Source organism: Colius striatus, chromosome 4, assembly GCF_028858725.1.
Source record: "Colius striatus isolate bColStr4 chromosome 4, bColStr4.1.hap1, whole genome shotgun sequence".
NCBI lineage: Eukaryota > Metazoa > Chordata > Aves > Coliiformes > Coliidae > Colius > Colius striatus.
Genome location: NC_084762.1, coordinates 31,325,013 through 31,351,437, shown reverse-complemented (window position 1 = coordinate 31,351,437; position 26,425 = coordinate 31,325,013).

Here is a 26,425-nt window from a genome sequence, read left to right as displayed (position 1 = left end):
CAGGCTGGGATCTACACAGCTGGGGAAATGCTCTGTGGAAAGGACAACAAGCTCAATATGAGTGAACAGTGCTACTGTGGCAAAAGAAGCCAACAGGATGCTGGATTGTGTCGAGGAGGGCATCATGGTCAGAGATAAAGAGATAAAAGTATCCCACTATATTCAGGACTTGGCAAATGCTGGCCACCTCTGCAATACTGTGATCAATTTTGATTGTCGCTATACAACAAAGATGTGGAAAGGCTGGAGAGGATTCAGAGAAGGGTCACAAAAATGATCAAAGAACTGAAAAGCCTGTGTATGAGGAAAGATTGAGAGAACTTCAGAAAAGAAAGCTTAGTGGAGTTGTTCTAGTACTTAAACGGTGTCTACAAAGAAGATGGAGACTCCCTTTTTTACAAGGAGTTACACCAAAAAGAAGAGGGTCAATGGGTACAAGTTACTCTTGGGGTGATTCCAATCGGACAGGAAAGGAAAATTTTTCATGATGAGAATAAACAGACACTGGAATAATCTCTCCAGGGAACTGATGGATTCCCCAGCGTTGGACAGTTTTAAGACTTGTCTGGACAGGGTGCTGGGTGATCTTGTCTAGACCATGCTAGGTGTTTTATTTTGCCAAGAAAAGTTGGACCAGATTATCCTTGAAGTCCCTTCCAACCTGGCATTCTGTGATTCTATGATAAGATTTCTTCAAATCCTGGTTTTCTGTTTGTCCCTGTGCAAAATAAACGAGTGTAAGTTTAGGTGTAAATCAGAGCAACTTTGACTGTAATAGAGTTTAAAGTAACATATATGACATACTGAGAATTAAAGTATTGCTTAGTTTAGAAAAAAAGTTTGGGCCATTAATTTGAGATTTTTACTTTTTGATTTTTCATATTAGAATAACAATTTTTTAAAAGTTAAGAAACCACACCCTTGGAAAAAAATGAAAACTAAAAGCCAGAGTTTTTCCTGATGGTAAACTTCAAATTTATTACAGTTATACCTATGATAGTCATCCAGTTAGACATGTTTCAAAAGAGTTCCAACTAACTAATGCTAGCTATTCAGACATCTTTTTTTTTTTTCACCCTCATTTTTTAGTTTGCAGATGATTTTTACATTAGGAACTTGAGATAAGCTACATAGAAAGGTACATTCACATCTTTTCAATAAAAATAAAATTCCATAAGTAACCTGATAGGATTGTTATTTCTAAGTACAAATATGACAAGGTCCAACAGAATTGCATATTGAATGCGCTTACAGAACTATTTAAAGTGACATAAGATCAGCAGAATATTAACAATTAAATAAAGAGTAGAGTTGTTTACGACATGGTAGAAATTTACGTCACTTTTACATGACCAAACAGCAACAAAACATCTAGAAGAAAGTTCTGCCTTAAGAGTTTTGGTTCACAATACCTGTTTTTCTTTTCTATCATGCTAATGTCTAGTTTTACAGATGCTGACCTTCAGAAAGTCTTTCCTGATACAAATATAATCATAGTACCTGGGGTTTTTTTTAGTATTTTCCCTACCTCTTTTTCTTTTCTTTTTTTTTTTTTTTTTCAGTACAAGACATAATCTGTATTCAGCAAACTCTTTCAAAGTCAGATTTTGACAGATTTTATTCTTTCCCCCCTCTCTGGTCTTTCATACTTGCCCATTAGTCACTTTGTGGAGCTAAAGAATCATTTCAACATTTTTAACACTTCCTTGCACAAGCTTCTATTCAGATTATCTCAGATCAGAGAAATATCTCTTCAAGAAAAATAGATATCCTAGTGTAAAAACTAAAACCAATATAATTCTTGCAGTATAGTGGGAAAGTATAGAGGGGAAAAGGCTATAGAAATTGTTGGTGCTTTGCACAACAGTTAATAGCTTATTCACCTCCTATAAAAGATGCAGAGAATGGGATATCTATTGGACAGCTGAGCACAGTCAGCTCTCAATTTCATTTGTACACTGGCATCCCATTAAATAGTATCCCAAATTAATGTTTATATCTCTTGGTTTTTATATTCCACCTGAGATGGTACTAAGAGCTCTTTGCATGATCAGTAGAGTCTCCCACCACCTGCTCACTTTCAGAGATGAAGGAGGCAAACAGAACCGGCATTCTGCTGACAGGAGAGAAAATATCTACCTAGCAAATGATAGGGAGTGCAATAAAAGTTGAAGAAAAATGTTTATTCTAAGACAGACTGTGTGCTGTGCTAAGCCTTTCATAGTGCTTGGTAGACTTGTGGCATTGTGTTCAATTCAAAAAATATAACAGATGAGTGCAGAACACTCCATTACTTGAAGAACTTATATATCTTTTAGAGTCATGTCTTTGCATCCATGTATGTGTGTATGTGTGTTTGCATAGACAAGTATACAACCTGAGAATTACAGAATAAAAACTCTGTGTATTCGTTTTGCCTTGATTCAGTCTTCAGAATGATCCAGTTAGATATTAACTCTTTCCATTTCTACTATACAATCTGTAAGAAATTGTGGAACTTGTCCTTCACACAATATGATTGGGTTCATGAAAGAGTAAAACTACTAAGATTTTTTTTTTTCTTCCAGAAGAACCTGAACACTTAAGCCATCTGCATTCAGCAGTTCTACCATGCTGTTTATTCAAATGAGAATTTTTAACAAAAAGGTTACTTTATTGGGTCGGTTTAGCTTGTTTGCCCAGCAGGAGCTCCACACTTTATTTAAGCTTTTAAACTCCATATCAGTAGCATGAGTTGATGTTTAATGCACAATAGGGATACAGTATATCCTAATATATGCATTTTTTCCTTTGGAATTCTAATAGTTTAAGTACTGAAGGAAATTTACACAAGCCTTATAGAAATTAAAGCAAGGCATTTATTTCATTCAGAGAATGCAGTGACTTCCAATGGTTGCACTGCTAAGGACTCTCAGCTTTGAAAAGAACCTTTTATTGTGCAGGAAGAAAGCTCAGATATAGCACTAAGCGAAATTCAGAGTCCAGATTAGCATGCCTAGCAACTCATTGCTGTGTACCATTTTTTCCCAGTCCCCTACTAGCTGAACTCTTTCCGTACATCTTTAATTGATTGGGTTAATATAAACCCCCAGCACTACCAGTGTTTGTGTGGCCCCCATAATAAGGCTATTGTGTGCTTCTCTCTACTCTTGTGTTCCCTATTTAGGAATGTGTTGCTCTGAGCAGTTCAAAAGTGTGAGCAAATGAAAAAAGCCACAATCACTTCATTAATGATTTGTAAACAGAATATCCAGTACTGACGCCACCTGCATAGGCTTTCAGAATGAAAAATACTGGATTTGCTGAAGCTCTGTGTAGAATCACTGTGGAATTTAATTCGGCAGAGTAAATAAATGCCCCAATTAACACTTTTACACTCAACCAAATGGTTATATTTAGAGGAAACAGTTTCTTTCTTCAAGGAAAAAATCAAAGGAGACATGGGATAAAGATAAAAAAGAACACCCCAAAAACAAATAAACAAAAAATAACCCTTACATCTCTCACAGCAAGTTTTACACAAGATGGTATGCAGCAGTGGCTGAAGCTGTAAAGGCAGTCAGCAAAACGTGTTTAAAAAAAGAACGTAAAGTAAGGAAAAAGTTCACTGAAATTTTCAAAATAGTAGCAAATGTGTTTGTAACTTCAGTTTACTGCTGCTGTAGGCCTCATTAAAGCAAGCCTTTGTTTTTTTCTTTTCAAGCACTACCTATTATGACAGCTAGAAACAGCTTACCAGCTGCATACTGTCATCCTGGCCTGCCAAGATATCATGTAATCACTCTGAGAGTCTGAAAATGGGTATCCAATATTGCCTTTGTGAAGGTGTCAAAAAGCCTAAAATTGCTCTGCATGCATATAGTTCTAACTACACTGCATAGCAGTTGATTTAAGAAAGACTTTTAGTAAACCCTACTGAGGTAATATTTATCTATTGTATCTATCTAAATTAGAGGCAAGCTTCTTACATGGCAGCAGATATGCACAGATTTAAGACCTATCAAATACTGTGAAGTTCCTTCAAATGCAAGAAAAGAAAAGAAAAGTCAGGCTTCTTTCTGAAATGCCAGGCATTCAGTCACTCTCCAGTGCCTGAAATGACAACACAAACCCCCTCATCAGCTTGGGGATCACTTGGCTTTTGTATCTGATCTACCATCCTTCTGTACTCTGACTGCTGCTAAAGGAAATGTATTGCAAAGGAAAGAGACATGAAAAGGAAGCTCTGGGTGTTTTATCCTGCCTTTCTAAAACAGATTGTGTCATGTAACACCCCAACATCCCATAGCTAAATGGTGAAGTTGGTCCACATTTTCACTGAAACGGCCACGGAGAGATTTTGACTATGGTCAAAAACATCACATTGCAGAGTCTTTTGAGAGAAGAATGACCTCCAAGTTAGTCATGGCTTGTACATCAGCACCGTTTTCTTCCCTATAGCCAGGAGACCAAAACCAGTATTTCTTCCTTTAGGGAGTTTTTGTAACACTGATTCTTCTTGTTCTCGATGCAGATGAAAGAGCTGCCCATCCTGGTGTACATTGCTCTGAACCAGTCTCATTCTTTTGCAGTGTTCTGTACAAAACACTTGTGGGCAGAGTGAAACAGGCTCTACCATCAGTTCAGAGCTCAGACAGCCAAAAAGCCCACACAGAATCTCAGGAAGTTTTAGGAAAGAAATGGAACAGAGGATGGTGACGTGTTGATTGAGGTAGGATGGAGGAAGAAATATGTCTTCAGTATTGTAGGCAAAGCTCCTCCTGCCCCAAATTCATCTTAAACAAGAAGGGATGCAAAAAGGGAGCAGTTTAAAATTTTAGTGATATACCTCCACCAGTGAAAGAGTCCAAATAGATCCAAAAGGGAACTCCTGCAGAAAGATCAGTCATCTTCACTGTGTAGTGTGAGATGCTATCCATTTCCTGAGTGTTTGACTGTCCCTCATTTTAATGGTTTATAGACCATTGACTAACTGTCTCATACAAAGATGTAAAGCAGGAGTAACGGAAATGGAACATAATTCTCGGATCCAGAGGTTGTATGTGCTTGCATGAAGAAAAATATTGGCATCATATTGCTATGAAGTTCTTTATTATTGTTGGCTTTACTCTCATTTTTCATACATGGGCTTGTGGTAGTTTTCCATTCTCCTAAACTATAGCTCTGAAGCATGTTTTTGCCAAGTTTTGGTTTCTACTTGAAAATCTGAATATTGCAAACAAGGTCTAAAGGTCTACAAAATAGCTTAAACTGCTATACAAATTATTGAAGAAGAAAAACCCTGAGGTAATCTGAAGTAATATTCTTTGTATTCCATATATTACTTGCAGGAGATACAACAAACAAAACAAATCAGAAGAGCTAGAGGAAACAAGAGTTAAAGGACAAATAAAGCTAATATAAGTTATTAGCATTTCAGACTTCTTACAAAATGGAAAGTTTCTGGAAGAATAGTTATGTATGGAATAGTTAAAAATCTGAATGCTTTTCTTGCATGCTATATGTACAAAACAATGGTACAAAGCAACTGCAGAAAAACTGGTGCTACCTAAAAGGTCTCACAAATTTGCAGGCAATATTATTGCTTAGCATACTTGCTACAAGTCCACTACGTGTCCTATTTTAAACAACTGTCAGAAGGTATAAAATAGCTGACAGCAGCATATATATATACCTTAAACAGGAAGAGCTGCACCAGCATTTTGTAAAACGTGCTTTTCTAAGTACTGAAGAGACATAAGACACCCATCATGTATGCATCCACAAGTATCTCCTGGCTTTGTTACATGATCTTCCTTCTTCCTTTAAGAAAAAGAAGACATCTAGTCAGAACACCCAATTCCCCAGTTAGATATGTAGCCATACTTGCTGAGTTGTACCTTCTGTCTGTTTTAACCTTCTGAAAATACAGTTTCTGGTAGATAATCAAATCAGAATAACCCCCTTGCCCAGGAGAGTTCTGATTGTTTTAGTCACTAAAGTGATATACTCACTAAAAATAGTGTGTTGTGTCATCTTATCCTTGATTAACTAGCTGGCTGTTTAGTAATTATTTGGAAATAGTTTGGAATGATCAGCTTCTCATTGTTTGTAAGCTGTTGTTGAAACATAGTATTTAGGTTTTTCAGGACAGACATTAAAAATAGATAACAGGCTTCCTCATAGGTTTGTGAATGTAACCTAAATCTTCTTATGAATCAGTACTAAATTCTATGCATAGTGATAACTTGAGCTTTAGAATAACTACGTAATTCTCACTCTTCAGTAGATAAGCAAAAAAATATAATTTATATGAGGTATGATACCAAACTTAAATATGTAAATTTGGAAAGAATGTCAAAAACCCTTCTGACTCAAGATATTTTCAGGGTATTTAGTTGTACAGCTTTGTTTCTTTCATTAAAAACCAAATATCTCAAATTAGCCTGGTGGTAGTTACTGCATTTTTAAGAAGAAAGCACAGAAAAACACTTTTCAGAAATTAGTGGGTTTGGGGTTTTTTTATTCTTTTTCAGCTCTATCTTTTCTTTGGCTGAAACTGTTGTGTTCCCCAGAGTACGATGAGAAATTATATTTGTGGGATTTCAAATTATAGCAGAAGGAAATTGCACAGTGACTCTTCCTTATGCACAAGCAAATCTTATAATTTTCTGCTGGAAAGGGAGCATGTGAGAGTGCGTGATGCCTTTGAGAAAAGAAGCAGCCTTTGACAGTGCTAGCAAGCTATAGACAACAAAATAACTTCAATAAGCTGAGCTTTTGCTTCATTTTGGAACTTATGCTCATCATTATCTTGAAATTTGCTAATTTTTTGCACAGTCTGTAAATACCTCTGATTAGGCTCATACTAGAATGTGACAAAATCAGTTATCTACACTATAAACTCAGGTAACTCATTTTTGAAAGAAACAAAAAAAATCTTAGCCTTCTTAAGGAGTGCAGTCAAAGATTTACAATTCCACTTCGGAATGTCTTCTAATCTACCACTGAAGGTAAATGGAAAATTAGAGACAGATTTTCCCATTCCAGAGAGGCACTGAATAGGGAGGAAAGACTGCTGGCCTTCACAGTCGTGAACAGCAACAGCTCCACTTCCTTCATCATGAATTCATATTACTTCACATATTTCTGTGGCTTTTGTTAAGTTGTAGGCAAATATAATAAAGATCAGAGGAAAACAGCATAATGAAATTCATTTTTCAAAATACGTCTGCTCCAGTCTTCTTTGTGACTTTCTTTTTATTTTTCATGTTGTAAGACTACAATTCATACGCATATCCTACTTGATGGGCTCCAGAAATCTCACTGAAACTGAGAAAAACAACTATTTCAATTTATGGTATGATTTTTTTTAGATCTGGACATCTTGAAATTATCTTTGCAAAGGGAGACGGTATTTGGTGGAAAAGAGTTCAAACTCTTCTGATTTCTGTTTTCTTCTCACAGAAATGTAGTGTTTCATCAATAACTTAAACTGTCTTCCTTAGACTGCAGAAGCCATTAATACTTTCCCTGTCTTATTAATGGGCTTAATACATAATGATTATTATAACAATTAAACAATTATAATATTTTTAATGTCTTTTATTGAGATTAGAATTGCAGAATGTTTGATTGACAGTGTATGAATAGTATATCTAAACATCAACTTGACTAGTTGTATTCAGTTCAGTTCCCTACCAAATAAAATTAGCAACTGACAGTATTTAAGGAGGACTACAATCCATTTTCCTGAAAGCTGAGACAAACTTTTGGTCTAAGATGGACATGACCACTGTGGGGCCCAAGCCCTTCAAATAACTGGTAGCCTGGGTGCAATCTTGGTTCCTTCTGAAGTAGCACCTTCTGAATTCGTTTCATGAGCCAGAGCAGGTGGTATTGGCTGCTGCGGGAGCTGCTTTGGGAGCAGGGAATGAGAAAAAAGTGTGAACTGATTTAATTATTTAATTGTGTCTTGGCATACATATCTGCTTGCTTATTTTAAACTATATGGGTAAATGAAAATGGAAGCTTGAAGATAAAACATATTTTTCTTCAGTATGTGCAGTATGTAGTGCTGCTTAACATATAACATAATAAAAAGACTGTGAGACTCAATATGTATTTCATTGTTTTGCTTTGACAGGTCTTCAGTGTTTGATTGTGAATTCTGAATCTGTGCTTTCTTCCTGAGAATGTAGATTAAGCACATAGTTTGTATATATATTCTGCATTTCAATTATCAAATGAGTTTAAGTACTATAAGCTACATTGCCACTATATGTCAAAGGAACTTGTCTTTCAGAAATAAGGGAAAAGCAGTAAGTGTGGGATAGTGTGTTATTTTTCCTCATCAGGAAGGAGTCATTGGACATTTCTGTGTTTTTGTTGATAAGTATTTACTTTCCCTAGCTTCAGTAGCAAGCTCATTATTCTTTAGGGAAAGAAGGCTTGAAAACAGCATGCTTCAAATGTATTTTACCTTCTGATAGTGTGTGGCACTGCTAGTTTGATCCCTGTGTGTTAAAATATTATCAGCTCTTTTCTTGCCAAGAGTAGATCCTTTCAAAGATGAAAACTTAAACACGATTTTTACTTCACACTTTTTATTGTGACCCTTCAAACAGGAGAAAAAAAGAGCCCTCACCATGCAGTTTACAATAAGAAGAGTAATCAAGAGATCTTTTCTATTCATATTTTTGTCTGGCTTTTGTCTTTTTTAGCTGTTTTGGTGACATTTGCTTTGAAAACGTAGGTCTTTGTTTTTTATCCTTCTTGAAAGATTATAATTGATTCGGTTGCCATCTATGTGCATATGATGAGTATTTGTTGTGTAGATGGAATCAGTACTGGCAGAATATTGCTGCATGCTGTATGTTGCATTATTCACTTTCATCTGCATGCAGCTCATGGCTGGCAGGCTCCTCACAGCTCCCTTTAAAGTGGCTTATCCAGTATAAAGCTCTGGCTTGTTCAGTAGGAAGTCTAGTAGATCAGTTGTCATATTGGAAGCATCCTACTGAATTCAGGAGAGGGGACATGCCAAGGTCTGATAGTGGGTTGTCTGAGATGGCATTGCTGTGCTCAAAAAAGCTCGGGTAATTTGTCTTCAAGTTAACACTTTGTCTGAAGGTTGAAAACAAGGTTGAATTGAACAAGGATAAATCCTGAGATAGAAAGAACCTGTATTTTTTCCATTCATTATCACTATTATGTTATGTGCAGTCCAAAGAGCAAAATGACATATTGAAAAGCAAGTATTGGTAGCTCTGTTTTGTAGTGCATAAATACCTAAAATAGAACCTGGCAAGTCTCACATTTGTGCATTTGACCTTTTGTGAGAATCATCCAACTGACTTCAAAGCGATGATACAATACTGAAAGTGAATGCATATGCTTCTTAGTAGGACGCCATGCAGTCTGAAAATTTCTTTGCAAGACCATTTTGTTAACTTGAGGATTTCTGTTGTGGTGTTGAAAGAAGACCTGCAATGAATTTATAGGCAGCAATTCTGAGTCCCTAGTGGACTTCTCCAACTGGGAGGTTACTGCCCCCACTACAGAATGGGAACATGTGTCTGTGCCTCAGCTGTATCAGCAGGAAATCTCAGGGCTTACATCACCAGTGGTGGTGAGCTGATGCTAAGCAGCTAAATTTCTTACTCGATCAGCTTTGTCCTTTTGCTGACTGTCTTGTTGGGGAAGAACAGACTGGTGGAGGTACATGTTAAGCTTCTGCACAGCACGACCTGCAGCTTGTCTAGTATTGAGTCTAGAAAAGGTCATATGGGAACAAAATACAGTAAACAATTTTTGCATTGGAAAGTGTTGTTAAGCTTTTCTGTTCAGCTCTGACTGTGATACTTAAAGCTTATTTACATCAAACTTGCTCTCGTAACCTATGCCAGCCAGGAAGATTACAGTTATGACAGTATTTTGATGTTTTTGTTCTGGCAAGAGAACTTTAGACAACAAGCATTAAAGACTTAACATAGAACTGACTGAAATAAATGCTCTTTCAGCTCCTGTATATAGTCTATTCTATACCCGATTGCATTATGGGAATTTGTGTACAGGGGGAGCCCTTAGTGTATAAGAGGTATGAATGAAGCAACTGGCAAAAAAGAAAAAAGTAATAAATAAAAAGCAAAACAAAAGTTGCTGTTGCTTTGAAAAGATTTTGAAAACAGTAGACTGACCTAAACATAAAAGCAAGAAGGGAATTGATAATGACAGTGATTTTCAATGCTTATTGTGTTATGCCTATTCCTTATAGGAATATATACGCACACTGTATTTTACTAAGTGTTTACCTGAGCCCTAAAAATAGATTTTAATTGTCTCCTTTATATAGATAGGTTAGTTACTTCCTGAAGTACTCACTGGAGAATTAGCTGTCATCCGGAATTCTCCTATCATTGTTTTTTAATACTCTCGACCTGATTCCGACCTGTTAATCACTGACAGTGAACCATCTTTTTCTATGTAGCTATTTTTCAACAACTTTATTACAACTTTTTATGTGTTTATATTATGTTCCTTTCTTTAATTCCGTCATGTATCACATTTTGTTTAGCAATTAATGACTACTTTATGGAAAAAATACATATTTCAGATCTAATACTATTTCATGAAATGTTGGCAAAAATGAAAGCTTCATCAGTAGGTTAGAATAACTAAATAAGTTATGATAACCTGACAAAAATAATTCTTCAATACAGATGGAATGCAAAGCACTAGAAATTTTCAGTAAGATATCAAATATCTTTACTTCAACTGATAGCTTGATTTAGTTTGCCTGATGTTATGGCACATTTGCAAGTTTCACTCTTTTTTTGAGGATTTTAACCTCTGAGAACTTACTATTTAAATACCCTTTGAATTGTGTTTGTTTTTTGCTTTTGTTGTTATTGTCTTAAATCAAAAGTGTATACTGTGAATTGTGATAGGAAAGGAAGGCAATATTGTCTATAATAGGAGAAAAAAATGTTTATTCACAGACTTCTCAAGGACTACCCAGATATGACACTGTCAGGTTGTGTTTTGCTTAAGCCTGAGTTTGTAGCCTTGGTTTCTGAGCTTTGCTCCCGTTCCCTGCAAAGCTAGTATATGCTGAGAACTGAATAATATATGTTCTTTTTCTGTAATGAGGGAAAATAATTTTGACATATCAGACTGGAATTCTAGAGAATGGCTTAGATATTTTAAAAAGCGATTATGTTGCTATTTTTTCAGGTTTCTCATACTGTACAGAACTTGCACACAGATTAGAGTTTGTCTATTACAAGCCTTCCCATTAAAATAACATGTAATGCCTTTTGATGTACTCATGATAAGGCCATTCCTGTGCAATTCACATTTTTTAAGAAAATGGAAAATTATTAGGCCAGGACATTCTCAAGATAGCTATTTCTTTGCCATTTCACTACTTCCTTTTTTATATTTGAAATGAAAATTACTTTAAAATACAGTTAGTCTCATTAGTTATCGTGGAAAAGAAAGAACTGTTGTCTAATCGTAAGAAGTAAGGAGTAGCCATTTTCTTTTGTGTAAACCAAATCTAGAGACTATAAAAAGCAAGGAAAAAAACAAAACTACTGGAAGGATTGAGTGAGCACAAACTATTGAAGAAGTAATAAAATAAAGACCATTTGCTAAGTTAACGCAGTTTCATCCATTTGCATTTTTCAGGAAAAAATAATGGCTTAAGAGCTATAGTTCAGCTTATACATTTATTGCCTTCTAGGCAAGGGATGACAAGAAATTTTCAATGTATTTTTAGTATTGTTTGAAATTAGTAATTCATATTTGTATTATTATTAAATTGCTGTCAATTAAGGATGACTGATAATTATTTTGCCTAGAGGAACACATCCTCACAATATATCTATTTGATATCAAGATGACATTTGACTCAAATTATTTGGCCTTCTTTGATACTTTAGGGATGTTTAAGGTCCTATAGTATTCCATGAAGATTTTGATTTATTTTTTTGGACCTTCTCTCACAAAAAGGCATGCATATATGTAGGCACAACGCAATATACTGGTCACAAAACCTAGAAAGTTTTGTCTGTCCATACATCAGATCTTTTGTCTCTGTTACACATCACTGAAAATTTCAATCAAAGTTTACTACTAAAATGTATGCTAGAATGTGTATTAAACCTTCCAGATTGATTTCTCTGTCTTTCCTTACACCTGATGCAGTACTGAATCACTACCAGGGTTACACACAGTACAATAACAAGGAATACATCAATATTGAACTCTCTTACAAAATTATTGTGGAAATCTTGCAATGTTCTAATTTAGCTTACAGCACTGCAAGTACAAAACTGGGTGAGAATGTAAGAATTTACTCCAAATGTGACTTAAAATCAGAAAATGTTTTGACATAGAGGTGTCAGATTTTAGAAAGATAATGACCATTATTTAGAATAGTATGATCTTCATGTTTGACATCGTCTTTTGCTTCATAGTGTTCAGACTCGGAAAAAAATCTAGAGTAGCCAAGAGAGAAAAAGTGACTTGTTTAAGCTCATAGGAACATTATTTATTTCTTTACCTCAATCACCAAATTTAATTCTAAAGAGATAAATCGCAAAATGGAGTGTAAGAGTTCTGTCCATTGTTACCTGTGTTTAGATCCTGTCATATCACTGCAGTGTTGAAGCTAAGCTATTGAGACAAGAGAGTTGCATTCTGATCTGATGCGACATTACAAAACCAGCATGGTTATTTGAGCTCTGTTTCTTGCTACTGACCTAGTAGTGCCATCTTGTCTTTATTTCTTGTAGTTGTGTTATATTGCAAATATAAAAATTTATTAACATAAATTAAATCTCAAACTTTTCACAGAGGGAGCTCTTACTTAATTCTGAGCATCGGAGCACTGGTTTATCTGCAATGTACCTGGCATCTTGAAATCCAAAGTGTTCTTTAGTTGCTTGGGTAACACACGTTTGTATCTGTCATTTTCAACATCCTACTTCCTATTTTTCAGTAGACAACTGGAAATCAAGGCACATCGTTATTACTGTTTGGAAGTCATCCCCGGTCCCTCAGGTGACACATACTAAGGACTTATTCTGTGAAGCCTGTACAGGATGAGGTGATAATTTTCTCTCCAGAATTTTATTTACCAGCCTTAGCTGTACTGAGCTAGAAAAAAAAGTAACATTAGCAAGTAGCAACATCCCGAATACCAAAGTCGGCATTACACACACTGCTGCTGATCTCTTGTCTAAATAATTTTGACCACTGGGGGCTGGAGACTAACATCTTCCTGTGGAATGCAAAAGAAAGAGGCATTTGTCATTCTGTTTTTTCAATGAATGTTTCTGAAAAGCTATCCTTCTTCAGCCTCTCCTTTTTACTATAGAAAAGCACAGCTAGGCAGAGTTAAATGGATTAATTATCTTTTCAGTGTAAGAGGAAAAAGAAATAAGAGTCTTGTCTTTATCTCCTCTGATTTCAGAGGCTGACTAGAGGCTTTTCAGATGCGCATATCCCTTTAATGACTTAATCATCTAATTAGGTGACTTGCAAAGGCTATTGGCAAATGAGCAGAGGGTTGTTTTCTAATTCCCATGTATCTGTTGATAGAGCAAAGTATTCTGGTATAGTCTCCATCCTTTTCCCCCATTCAATGTTCTGGAGATAAAGAGTTAAGCTTAAAGATGAACAAGCTCTCTGAATAAGAAATGCAAACAGACTAAGAATGTGTTATTTTTGTTTTAAACCTCTGCAGCTTTTTAGCAACAAAGTTGGCTTAGAGGATAGGTTTAAACCACTTAAAACAATCCATCTATTTTGAAGTTGCCTTTTCAATACACTCATTTGATACAAGTTAAACCAGCTTTAAGTCTTCAGTTGTCTTGAGCTCACATATTTGAGTGTATGTTAAAATGGACAATTAACAAATGTTCTTTACATGTGAATACTGAATAAAAATATGGTGAGAGTTCTTCTGTGATCATGGGAAAGCAGTGTTGCCAGAAGCAAGTAGCCAAAAACATAGCTTGAGTTTCAATCTAGTCCAAGCACTGAGCAGATTGTACATTTGTTAGTTTGAGATATGTCAGCTTCATTCCGCTTTGAGCCCAGTATCTGTGTTTACTTCTGGTATTTCAAACATACAAATTTCATCTCTACAGTAAATGATAGGAAAATACTGTTTATTTTGATGTTGTTTCAAAGTCATGCATTACTTAAACATTTAAGAGGAGCAGAGAAAGTTGTCTAAACCATGACTTAGCAATATGGGTGTTAAAATAATTAATGAGTATTTAAGATAATAGTGGGAAATTTTCTAATGTAAAGCCAACTATTTGTATGCTTCTGAGACTTGGGTGATGCAGTTGCCCACTAAAACTGTTAAACATATAATTTAGACTCACAACTTGTACATTATATTCATCCAGATTACTTATCTATATCATAGTTCTAGACAGAGCATCACTGTACCGCAGTTTTGGAATACAGATACCTGTAGTCTAACTTTGCCTCAGCTGCCAAGAGCAACTGTGTATCTGTGTATTAACAGTGCAGTCATTAGCTCCATTAATCAATCATTCCAATCAAGCTGATGTATGTTTTGATGAAGGCATATAAAAAAGACTACATTGTGGGTAGCCCAGAGTGGAGATCTAATTTGGAGTGGAGTGATTTCTGTCTTCTCTGTTTAACTGTGTTGGTTTTACATGTTGGGATTTCTTTTACTAATTGACAAGCTCACCAGAAAATACATTTGGGATTTTTGAGGCAGAACTGGTTTTGGCAAATTTACTTTTTGTGTTAAGCCTGCTTTGTCATAAATTCTTGTAAAATCTCTTTTAATGTGATTTTTCTTCTGCTTTTTGTTCTTCTAGAGAATTATTATTTTAAATTTTCAAAATACTATTTGTGAATTTTGTGTTTTATTCTTGTGATGAAAGCAATCATTGGTTTGGAAATGTCAGCATTGCTTGTTTAGTTCCAGTTCAGAATGAAAACATTAAAAAAACATATCAAAAGACATGTATGAAAGAGAAACTCCTACTTTTTACCAACTTCAGTGCAAATAATTAGATTGTATACCAGTCAAATCTATTTTTCTTTTGTTAGGTAATGTAGGTGTACAACAGAAAAAAAAAAAAATTACAACACTTAAAAAACTTAGTTGATCTACCCAGGCACATCTATCCCTTCTCTCTCATTATTGACATTAATGGCCTAATACACCATTAAAACTAAATCCATTTTAAAGTGTATGTAAGACCTAACTCATGCATTACACTGAGTGTAATGTCCTATGAATTCCAGCTCAGACCTCATCAGCCATATGGACTCATACTACATTGTTCATTAATATTTAATCCTAAAGTTCTCTGTGAAAGCTTAGAGACTTCTGCCTCTCTTGATATAGGAACACAGTGTATCTTAGACATTATCAGTCTTAGAGGCCTGTTGCTGTTTGGAATAAATAACTGGACTAACGTAACCTTTATGTGTTAATGACATTATCTGTAATAAGAAGTTATTTGATAAATTCATCTATAGGATCTTGTGGGAAGCAACGATGGTCCAGTAATTTTTTTTCAGGTGTATCAGGTGATATATTCTGCTCTTCCTTATATCTTATATCCTGATGATGTTCCCTGTTTGAAGTTTACTTGCCATAAGTGTTCCTTCGTAACCTGTTCTTGAATGTTCTTGATTACTAAGGAAAGCCTTGTTTTAGTCCTACATATTAATTTTTTAGCATCTGGAAGAAGTAATCTCAGACCTTGAAAACCTGTATAGAAGCACAGGCATTGGACTTCAATTTTGACAGTGGTGAGAGTGAACATGTGCTGGGAAGGAAGGTATACCCAGGTGATCTTGAGGTGCACATCTTCTCTGGGACTGGGAGGTGTGTAGGGAAAGTGGTTTTAAATATTTTGTGCAACAAGGCCTGAATGTGCTAGTAATGCCAAGATTGATGAGTGTCCATTCGAGACTATTAAATATTCTAGTTTACAAAATCATTAACCTACAAATCATGACAAGTGGGGAGAATAGTCTAAGGAAATACTACTATGTATTTTTAGACATGTATGCTGTATTCTTGAGAGGTTTTACTCTATGTACTTATACTTCTCCCTGGCCATGCTCCATATACTGCCATTACTCAGTAGTGAGATGTGCCACTTGTTTTGTCAAATATTCCCGATTCTTGTTGTTTTTCTGTTTGTTTAATTGGATGGGTTTTAAAAAATATCAACAATGCTGGAGCATCTGCACAAGATCCATAACATAATCTGTCTGCCTGTGGAAACAGATCTGTACAGCTGCAGAGCCAAGTATCACAGGCCCATTGCATACTTAGTAACTGGATTTACAACCAGGCATTTCTGCAGTTAAGTGGTAGAAGTATGTATTTAACTAATTACTGATGGTCAGATTAAAATAACAGTTAATATTTCAATATAGCAAACTAGTACTCTCAGAATCATTTGCTCAGTCTCACAAGATGCTTGGGAAGAACTAAAAAGGGTGAAGTGTGCCTAAATGAAGATTTCCTTTTTGTAAGGTGCTGCGAGTGACACAGGAGAAGCCCGATCCCCTTTGTTCCCTATTGAGAATCCTTCGAGCAGTAGAACTCAGACTTGTTTGGAAGATCTAATATCCGATGTGAAACAAGGAATGCATGTATTGTGCCTGTCGCCAGTGGCTCTATTAGAAACAATCAGTCCTTTTCCAAGGCTACATGGCATGTGATGTAATTCCATTTTCTTCCTGACTGCAGGAAAGGAAAATCAAGTAATTAAATGTGAGAAATCACCAGCCAGGGGGGCCCTTTCTGCTTGGGTGCATTTCCCAACACAGTTGCCCAGCCCCGAAAGCCAGAAGCCAACCCAGGGAAATACGGCACAGCTCTAAACAAAAGCATGACACTGCCCATGAATGCACCACGTACCAAACACAGTCTGTTGTCAGGAACTGACAAGCCAGCCATGTCCAGCTCAAGTGGCTCTACTTCCCATCATCTTGAAAAGGCCTACTGGTGAGGAGGCTTCTGTCACAGCGCTATGCTTTACGCTCCCAGCCCCATTGTCCACAGGTCGCAGGTCCTGGGCAGGAGGCGTCACCGCCCCACCAGAAGGTGACCAAGGGTGTTGAGACTGGGGATTGGAAATGGACTGGGGGGTGTGGGAGGAGGGAATGTGAGGAAAAAAATGTCCTGCAGACAGAAGCAGTCTCGGTCACAATGACCTCATCTCCCAGGTTTGGTTTCCTGGCCTTTTCCAGCTTTAAAACCCGTATTTGCACGACATCTCCCTCTTCTGTGGGCTTTCAGACACCATGGCTATGGCACGCATAAAATCTTAGTGCTGAGAAGCATTTCTCCGGCTTCTACGAAAACCTCTAGCAGAATTCAAATGTTATGTATGTCGGTAATAAAGAATCTTATCATATATGGCCCTAACTTTCAGAAAGCTAAAACTACATAGAAGTGAATGAAACTCTGCAAATAGGCAATAAACCTGTGGAAAATTTGAGCCACAAGTTTGGTGGGAGAACTAAAGTAATTTTAGTTCACTTTGATTACTCCTTTTAATAGGTAGCTTACGAGGAGCCTATCACCTGTTTTTTATAAGTAACTATGTTTGACATTTCAATTTCGTTCTTACAGCTTTTAATACATTTTTTATCTTGTACTTTTCTACAGATAATTTACTTCCCAGTGTTTCTTTGTAATAGCAACCGGAATGGAAAAAAATGTTCTCATTTATGTGTAAATTTTGTTAACAAACTCATCTGTGTAAATCACATTTCTTTCCAAGGATTTTATTGTGTGGTAGCTGCTTTTTCACTGAACTTAGGACTTTAAAGCAGCTTTCAAAATCAGCTTGAAAGTAAATTACAATAAAAATAAGAGCATCACAACAAAACATTTTGATTTTGGCTTTATAAAATAGAGGAAGAATCAAGGAGATCAAAGACATGAAGACCAAGGAAATTGTTTAATACTTATGTGTTGTTTATGGGTTTTGAGAGTTGTAAAGTGTGTTGCTTCATCCTTGTGCATTTTTAGTAATTGAAAGGTGCAATCTATTGTGTCTTATTTAAGCATACTTGAAGAATGTAATAGAGGAAAAAAGAGCTTGTCTCCGTTTGTTCCTTTTGATTATTTATATAAGATAAATTAATACAGTTCAAATTTCTTTGTTGGGCAAAGTGACAAAAATTGAATCTCAAGTCAGGACATTTTGTTCCTTTGACTTCATAAAAAATGTGAAACAATGTGAGTATGGGTCCAAATGTGGATATCTTAAACTGTGAGGCAAATTCATTGCCATTGTTGGTAAGCATGCTTACCGATTTTGCTGTTACTTACTCAGGTGTTCACTGGCTCTGATTGGAGACAAAGGCTATGGAAATCTAAAATCATTTTGGTGATTACTTTTTTTGCTACCCTTAATATTTTCTGTTTCAGCAGTCTGGAGAGGAAATGAGTACGCAGAACACATGTGACTTTGCAACTGGAACTCACTGTTTCAAATTTCTATTAATCCTCTGCAGAGTTCTCTGAGTGTTGCGCAAAGACACTAATTTAGGATCATTTCCACAGATCTCTTGGAATTATCAGTATATTATCCTATGTGTTCATTTCAGAGAGGATAGTATCATTTGTCCAGTGGTAGCAAAGATGGATAATTTGAGAAAGTCACAGTTTCAGGTATCTCTTTTCCTGATCGATAAATAAATAATGCATCCCTGTGTAGCAAAACTATTCCTTTTTGGTAAACGCAGCAGGATATGCCTTTTCATGTACAACTTTACTGAGTTAAGTACTGTGGTGAAAGCTGCAATTTCATGTTATTTTTACGTGTGCTTAATACTGTGTAGCTGTTTTGCATGTCTTAGTATAGTAGCCAGTCTTTCCAGTCTAGAAATGCACAAAGTTAATAATTGGATTGTAAATGGTTTTTTAGAAACTCTGTGCTCATTTCCTCCATAGCCTTGAAAGATCTAACATAATGACTATCTGGAATGAATTCTGCTTATTATTTTAGTAGTAGCTGCATCTGTGCATGGTTAAGCTTAACTGCTTAAGGTTACATAGTGGAATTAATTTTTCAATGATATAAAAATATAAGAATTTCAGCAGGTTTTGATTCAATGTCTCTTTCAGAAAACAGGTATCCAAAATACCTATCTGTAGAAAGTCAGACCTACGTTTTGAAGATTCTTGGATATTTACAAGAATCATTTCACCTTGTCAAACCATTGATTCAAGGCAAGTTGTGTAGCAAGGATGATAATACTGGACAGCCTGGCAAAAAAATTCCATGTTGCCAGTCCTGCCTTTAGGACTAACATCAGCTAGTCAGTAAGATGCCTGTGAACACCTTTTGACTGCTGTAGGAAGTGCAAGGAAGCTTTGCTGTTAATCCAGCCTTGGATAAATCAGTTTGAACTTTCAGGCATGGCTGTCCTCTGAGCTGGGACTTCTATATGTAACCTGGGTTCTGAAATACAATAGGAAATACTGTATCAAGAATGTCTTTTTAGTGACTTCATTGTTTGTGACTGTGGATACATAAGCACCTACTGATTATTTGTCTGTGTTTGTCATTTGCTGTAGAAAAAGTGGAGGGCAGACATGGAAGCCAAATCTCTCTGGAGACTGTCAAGGACAGTGGGCAAGATGTACAAATGTAAAAGCTAGAAAGGCAATTGCAGATATAAAACTCATGTTGGATGTTACTGGCTTCCATTCTGTATTTTACTAAACATGATATGAAATACGAGAATCGTTTTTTTTATTCTATTTGTGATATGAAAGCTGATTTGTGTTACACATGGATCACTGAATATAGTTTCTAAACACTGTAGTATTTTGAAATTTTTAGAAATGCAAATGTCACCCAAACGAAAATCAGAATCTCTTTTCCTAAATTTTCCTCATATCTTTCCCTGTAGTTTTTGCCAGAAAATATTGAACTACTGAATGCGGCAAGGGAATTTAGTGTTAAATAAGCTTGTTTTAGAAGAAATGTATATGCATATTGTACTGAATGAGTGATTGGGATGGTTAGCACATGAGAAAATGTTTAAACAAATGGATAACAGTAAAAAAAAATCTTAACAGCGATAAACTACAATTAATCCAAAACTTTGAGCACTGTGACCTGATTTTAGTTCCTCTGTGTTTCATTATCACCATTGTTATTCTAATTTGCTAAGTGATTTTCTAAAAAAAAAAAATCATATTTATATTTTAATATTTTCCTTTTCAAGTGCTTCAAACTCTCCCTACCATTTTTTTGTTCTCTATACTGTCTCTATATCCAAAATACAGTAGAATGAGAAGAATAATGTGTAGAAATTCTACCTTAAATCTAGTTGCCCTAAGATTCTAAAGAGGCAAATAACAGTGGAAAGCAAAACACTTGTGAGTGATAGGATCTAGTTCTTAAAATGAAAAATCTATTAGTAGCTAAATTTCCAAAATTAATGACTCCTCAGTGCTTTTTTAAAATCACATGAATTCATTTAAAAAAAACCCCAATTCTCTTACGGTCAACATATTCAAACAAGGATATTTACAGTCAGATTCTAAAAGCCATATTAGAGCTTTTGTCTCTGAATACCTCTTTTCGAACAACTGTAAGAAATACATACTAGAAAAAGAGAGCAGATCACCTTTTTTTTTTTTTCTTTTTATTTTCCCCTCTGCCTCTGTATTGATGAAAACAGCTGCTGTTTTTCCTGACTGTGAGCATAAAGAAGCCTATTTCTGCTGACCACAGGAAAATAGAGGGAGAATATTATTTAATCAGTTTTATTTTCTAAATGCTGTCCTTTTAAAAAGTTGAAATAGAAATTATCTTGAGGGCAAACTGAGACATATTTTAGGTCTCTTGAAGCCATGCTTCAAAATTGGCTTCTCTGCCATTTATCTGCTATTGCACACACTTAAACAAATCTGATTTAAACGCTGTTCAACCCTGCGTCATTTATAGGACCTGTTGTGTCATCTCCGAGCACAAAGACTTTTCAGTGCTGCATAGAGGTTATAATGTCATGAGTGGGGATGAGCTAAAAGTCTTTGGAAGATTGTGAAAGAACTAAGTGGAAAACCAGCCATGAAGAAATTGACTTCTTATTTTTATAACTTGTTGAGTGGCATATGCACAATGAAATGAAAGGGTAGAATATCTCCTTCCTATATGTTTACCATTGTTGCATGAGTTAACTTTAAGATATCCTTTTGTTCTTTAGTATGTGATCCAACTTTAAAAAGACTTCTAGTTTTTGGTTTGCAGTTGTCTGAGTTAAGATACAGTAAGAAAATGAAAGGCAGATGTCTCACACCTTTAGTCAATCTCTAAGAGCATTTTAAAGCTGTTCAACATATCCAAGGTTCTGACCTTCCTTGGCAAAGCTTCTTAACTTTCCCACACCTGCAGCTTTGCTGGTTTCGTTTTTTTGATTTTTTTTTCAGTCTCACAATAAGCATAGCTGAAACAAGCATTCCAGAGTTCATGAATAGAACACACAGTAGGCAATTTGGGGAGTCATTCATCACCGATCAATAGAACTGCTTGGATAGTGGATGAGATAGCAAACCACTTGATTTATCACGTCCAATGTAATAATACATGATTTTAAAAGAAATTAAAACCACAAAACTAAAAACCTTTATCTTATTTATTAACTCCTGATAGAAGTAATAAATAAATACTGCCAATTCTTTAAAAATATCAATCATCTCTGTCTGTAAAATCTGATATCTTTTATTGATAGATGTAAAAATGATAAGTTTTTTAAATGATTGAGACTTTTTTGCTTTAATGTTTTTACTCCAAAGGTACTACTGTGTACCATTACTAAAATTAATATATATTAAAAATAGCAACAGAAATTTCACACGTGATAGAATATGACAAAATATGACAAAATTCTTAGGTATCAGTTTGTTCTTATGGAGTAATTTATCCCTCTAATATTAAAATGGAAGTTATGAATCTACAGCATATAGTAACCTACATAAAAATATCAGAATGAACCCTTAAATATGTGTGAAAACTAAAATAATGACTACCAGTGATTGTAAACATTTTTTTTCTCAAAAACAAAGGATCTTTACCTTAAATGGTAAATTTATGTCCAAAACTTTTTCCTCAAGACTTCAAAAATTAAAAAAAAAAGAAAGCATGAGTTTGACACTCTCCCCCAAGGTTTTATCTTAAAATTACACTTCATTTGAAAGCAAGATGATCGTTAAATATTGCAACAGTATTTCTCTAGTAATCTGAGCCAAACTTATTTTCTGAGTAAACTGAGGAACTGAAGGCACTTATCTTCTTCGTATGTGTTTTGGATCAGCAATACATTCCAGTAGTAGAAAACCAGTAATGGAAAACCAATGAGATATTCAGTCACAAAGAACAGAAACCATCACTAACGATATGCCTAGTTTTAAACAGAGATATATTATTTTTCATTTAAAAAATAAAAGGGAGCTGTTTTGTTCTAGTATTTCAGAAGTGACAGAATTAAATTTTGCAGGAGGATGGGAGAGAAATTATATGAAGATAGAGACAAATGTTGTCTATTCCTAAGCTAACAGATATTAAAATAGATATAACTGCAATGTATCTGCCACATGTAATAAATGCAAATTACATTGTAGAAGAATTATTTGTTGCACAGAGAAGGCTTCATGAATTTTGAACTTCTGCAAATTATTTTTTTCCTTAATTGTGAGTGATCTCTGAGTAACCTTTGATACAGTTGTTTACCTGAAACGTCCCTGATGTTTTCAGAGTCAGACCAAGGTGTTTGTTTATGAATGCCCTTAAAAATAAAGATGTTTGTAATTTTCTTTATTTGTCAGTTTAAGGTGCTTTTAAAAAATATATTATATATTCCATAAGAAGGCTGTAATTTACCCTTACTTGCTTTTACACATCAATATTTTCAATTTGATCTCTACATTTTTTTTACAGATAAATTTTTAAACTTTAACAAAAATAGTTTTTTTCTGAATGAAAAATGTCAAATGATACACTTAGCACAAAATACACATATGACTATAAACAGCTAGAACTGATATTTTTCATGGAAATCAGGCTTCATAAAGGAAAAATTGTTTTGACTGTTTTCCAGGGAAGATATATTTTGGCAGTTTGCTGACAAGAGTAAGAATCATATGCTGCCTATGAATGGCTTTTTCAATGTGCTTTTGCTAAGAGGTTAATCTTGCACCCGATCTTTACGGTGATGCAGTAGTGACAGTACTTCTCTCTCCAGTGGTACAGAATCAGGCACCAAACTGTAAAAATGCACTTTGAGGTTGTTGGTACATATATATATATATAAAATGGATTGGTAGAATGCAAATATCTTAAGTGATTTGCTTCCCAACATGTTAAAACATAATAAGACCTCATGAAAATAAACTCTTGCAATGCTCACAGAGAAAAATGTCCTGTGGCTAAATTTGTGAGTAGGAACTTTTGGCTCATTCTTTGCTGTTGCTACTCATAGTTTACTTAACCTAGACCTTTGAAGAAATATTTTATTTTTGGTTATTTTCAATTAGTACTAAGCTTTTTATAGAGCACAGGGGGTATAAAAACAGTGCAGTTTTCCCAAATGGTTCAGAAAATATCTTGCTGCCTCAAAAATGTCTTAGAAGATAACTGTTGGGGTTTTTTGTTTGCTTTTTTTTAACATTGACTTGCTAATGAGCAGGAACCTTTCCATGTTTTTTTGTGATTTTTTTTTTTTTTCCTATAGGAGAATAGGGAGAAAAATGACCACTTCTTTCACTGTCATATATTCAATGAGAGTGATAGAGAAATTGCAGCAATTTTTTTTCTGTCATTTTGTTTTAATTCAGTTTGGGGAAACTAAATATTTCTGAAGTGCTTCACTGTCTGCATTCAGTGCTCAAAACTTTCTATGGTGAAAGCTATGTGAAGTGATCAGCATTTATATGAAAAATTTTGCACAGTACATTATCCAGTCATCAGGTCAAATACTGGTTAATGGTCCTTTCTTACAGAACTCACACCCCATTTTACTCTGATTCTCCATTACTTTTTTGGTTGAATAGTATACATATCCTGGATACACAGCTGTATTCAGGAAGCTTGAAAGCTGCTTGTATTGTTTTATAAGAAGGAACTACCTTATACTACAAAATCACAGCATTAGAAATGTTGCTATATTTATAATGATATACTTTATCCACTCCAAATTTCACTAAAGCACATAAACAATGCCAGGAACTGAGAAGAGTTTAGAATTTTATAGATAATTATTTATGAAATAGAAGAAGAGACAAGAAGTTGTTTGAGCCATATGAAAATATTTTTAGCCGTCGTACAGGACATTGCTTTTTTTCTTTGATTTCATTATAAAGTGTATAACAAGTTGTTTTGAGATTAATTTGGCAGAGTTGATTTGTGGGCAGAACTGCGTTTTAGGCTTTTTTTTTTAAATTTTAAAATCCCTGGATTTTACTACAGATTAATATAGATAAGAACATAAACGCTGGTAATAATAAAGATTACATAAGTTCAACTTTAATTACAGTACACCACTCCTACATGTAAAATCATGTGACACAGCATATATTCAGTTTACTGATACATATGAACTGAAGATTGTGTCACTTGTGATATAAAATGCTCCAAGTAATTTTTTTGTGTAAGAGAAAAAAAATACTACACTCTGCCCACCTTATTGCTAACCAGTTGTCTACACATAGCATCTGTTTACATTAGTAATGTAATTGCTGTGATAATAAGCTCATTGATTTAGTATCTAAGGAAATAATCAGTCAGGACATCACATTTGTCTTGCTTTGCTTGACAGCTTATCTTCTACACTGAATAGACAATGTCAATTCTTGCCATTGTTTCAGAGAAATGGAGCAACAAAAAACCCAGAAAGCTCTCTTCTCTTTGCCAACTATAGTCATAAAAATGTGTGCTGCAGCTAACTGGTATTGGACAAATTTAATTTTAGCAGTGGAACAAAGCCAGTAAACTTTAGTGTAAGAAAATGGTATTTCTCTTGTTATTCAGACAGTATGACAGCCTTATCTTTCACTTGACAGTTAAGAGGAAAAGGGTTGTGAAAACCTAAAACTAAAATAAAATGAAGACACAACTTGGAAACTTTGGTTAGTTGACTCACTAGGAATTTTCTCCTTTTTCTAAGCATTTTTTATTTGAAAGTATATAAACAAAGTCTCCTTACTAGGAATTAAGGAGCACTTTACAAGATTGTATGATGTCTATGTACTGGGATTCACTTTCCAAAAACATAGGGAAAAAAAAAATCAATCAGGAATGTTAAAATAAAGAACAATCCCAGTTTTATGATTTTTTTTTTTTTTAATCTTGTGGACAGTGTTGCTTTAGTATGTACTTCCCGCTACAACTTTGAATTTCAGAAGCTTTCAAAAATCTGTCATCCATAAAATGCATTTATGGGCTTAAACCATAATCAGATTGTCTTGACCCTATGTGATGTTTAAGCTGTTTGCTGCCCATGAAGACCATTATTCACCACAGGGCTTGTAAGCAGAAGTGCCATCTCATTTCTGTGCCTAAACTTTGTTATACATAGAATGAGAAGCAGAGAACAAGAGAAGTCTCATTGCCCTGTAGAGATAAGTCTCTATTCATCAGTTTACAGACAGCACAACTGAACTCATACACACCATCAAACAAATAGTGCTGCTGTCACTATATAGCACCAAAATGTTCCAAGACCTCTTGTTATTGAAAGCTGTTTTAAAAGTACTGCTATTAGTTAACATGTACTTCACAAAGCAAGTTAATCTCTAAACATTTTAGAGAGGAAAAGAAGGAGCACTATTCCAAAGGATAAAATTAAAAAATACATTTAAAGTAGTGTTTATGATGGTATGTTCTCCAGGAAATTAAACAAAAATAAAATATACCTCAATCCACCTCAACATCGGAAAGGGTTCAGTTTTCCTCTCCTCTGCATAGACTTCATTTTAGTTGCAAGTGGGAAGAAGGTTTACACTGTGGAAGAGTCAGTAGAAACGAAGATATGAAAAACTAAGCCCTTATCATGGAGTGTTAATTACCTATGCGGTAGTTGTACTTGCAAGATGAGAGCAACCAAAGACAGACTGTTTTTTGTTTCCAAACCAGATGTGGAGTAGCAGAAGTGTGGCCTCACAGCTCATCTAAATTCTGAATTCCAGTAGGCTGACAGCTGCTCCCTTTCTGTTGATTAAGAAACACTGACAATATTTTTTCCTTCTTTTTCGTGCAGAAAGAGTTTCTTGGCTGGTTATACTTGCAAACTCAAAAAATAGGCTCCTTACTCTCACTAGTTTTAACTGTGGTTTCTAAAAAGGAACTATTGTTAGATTGAAGAGGAAAAGCAAGGATTGGGTGACATGGTCTTGGAAGTGTAA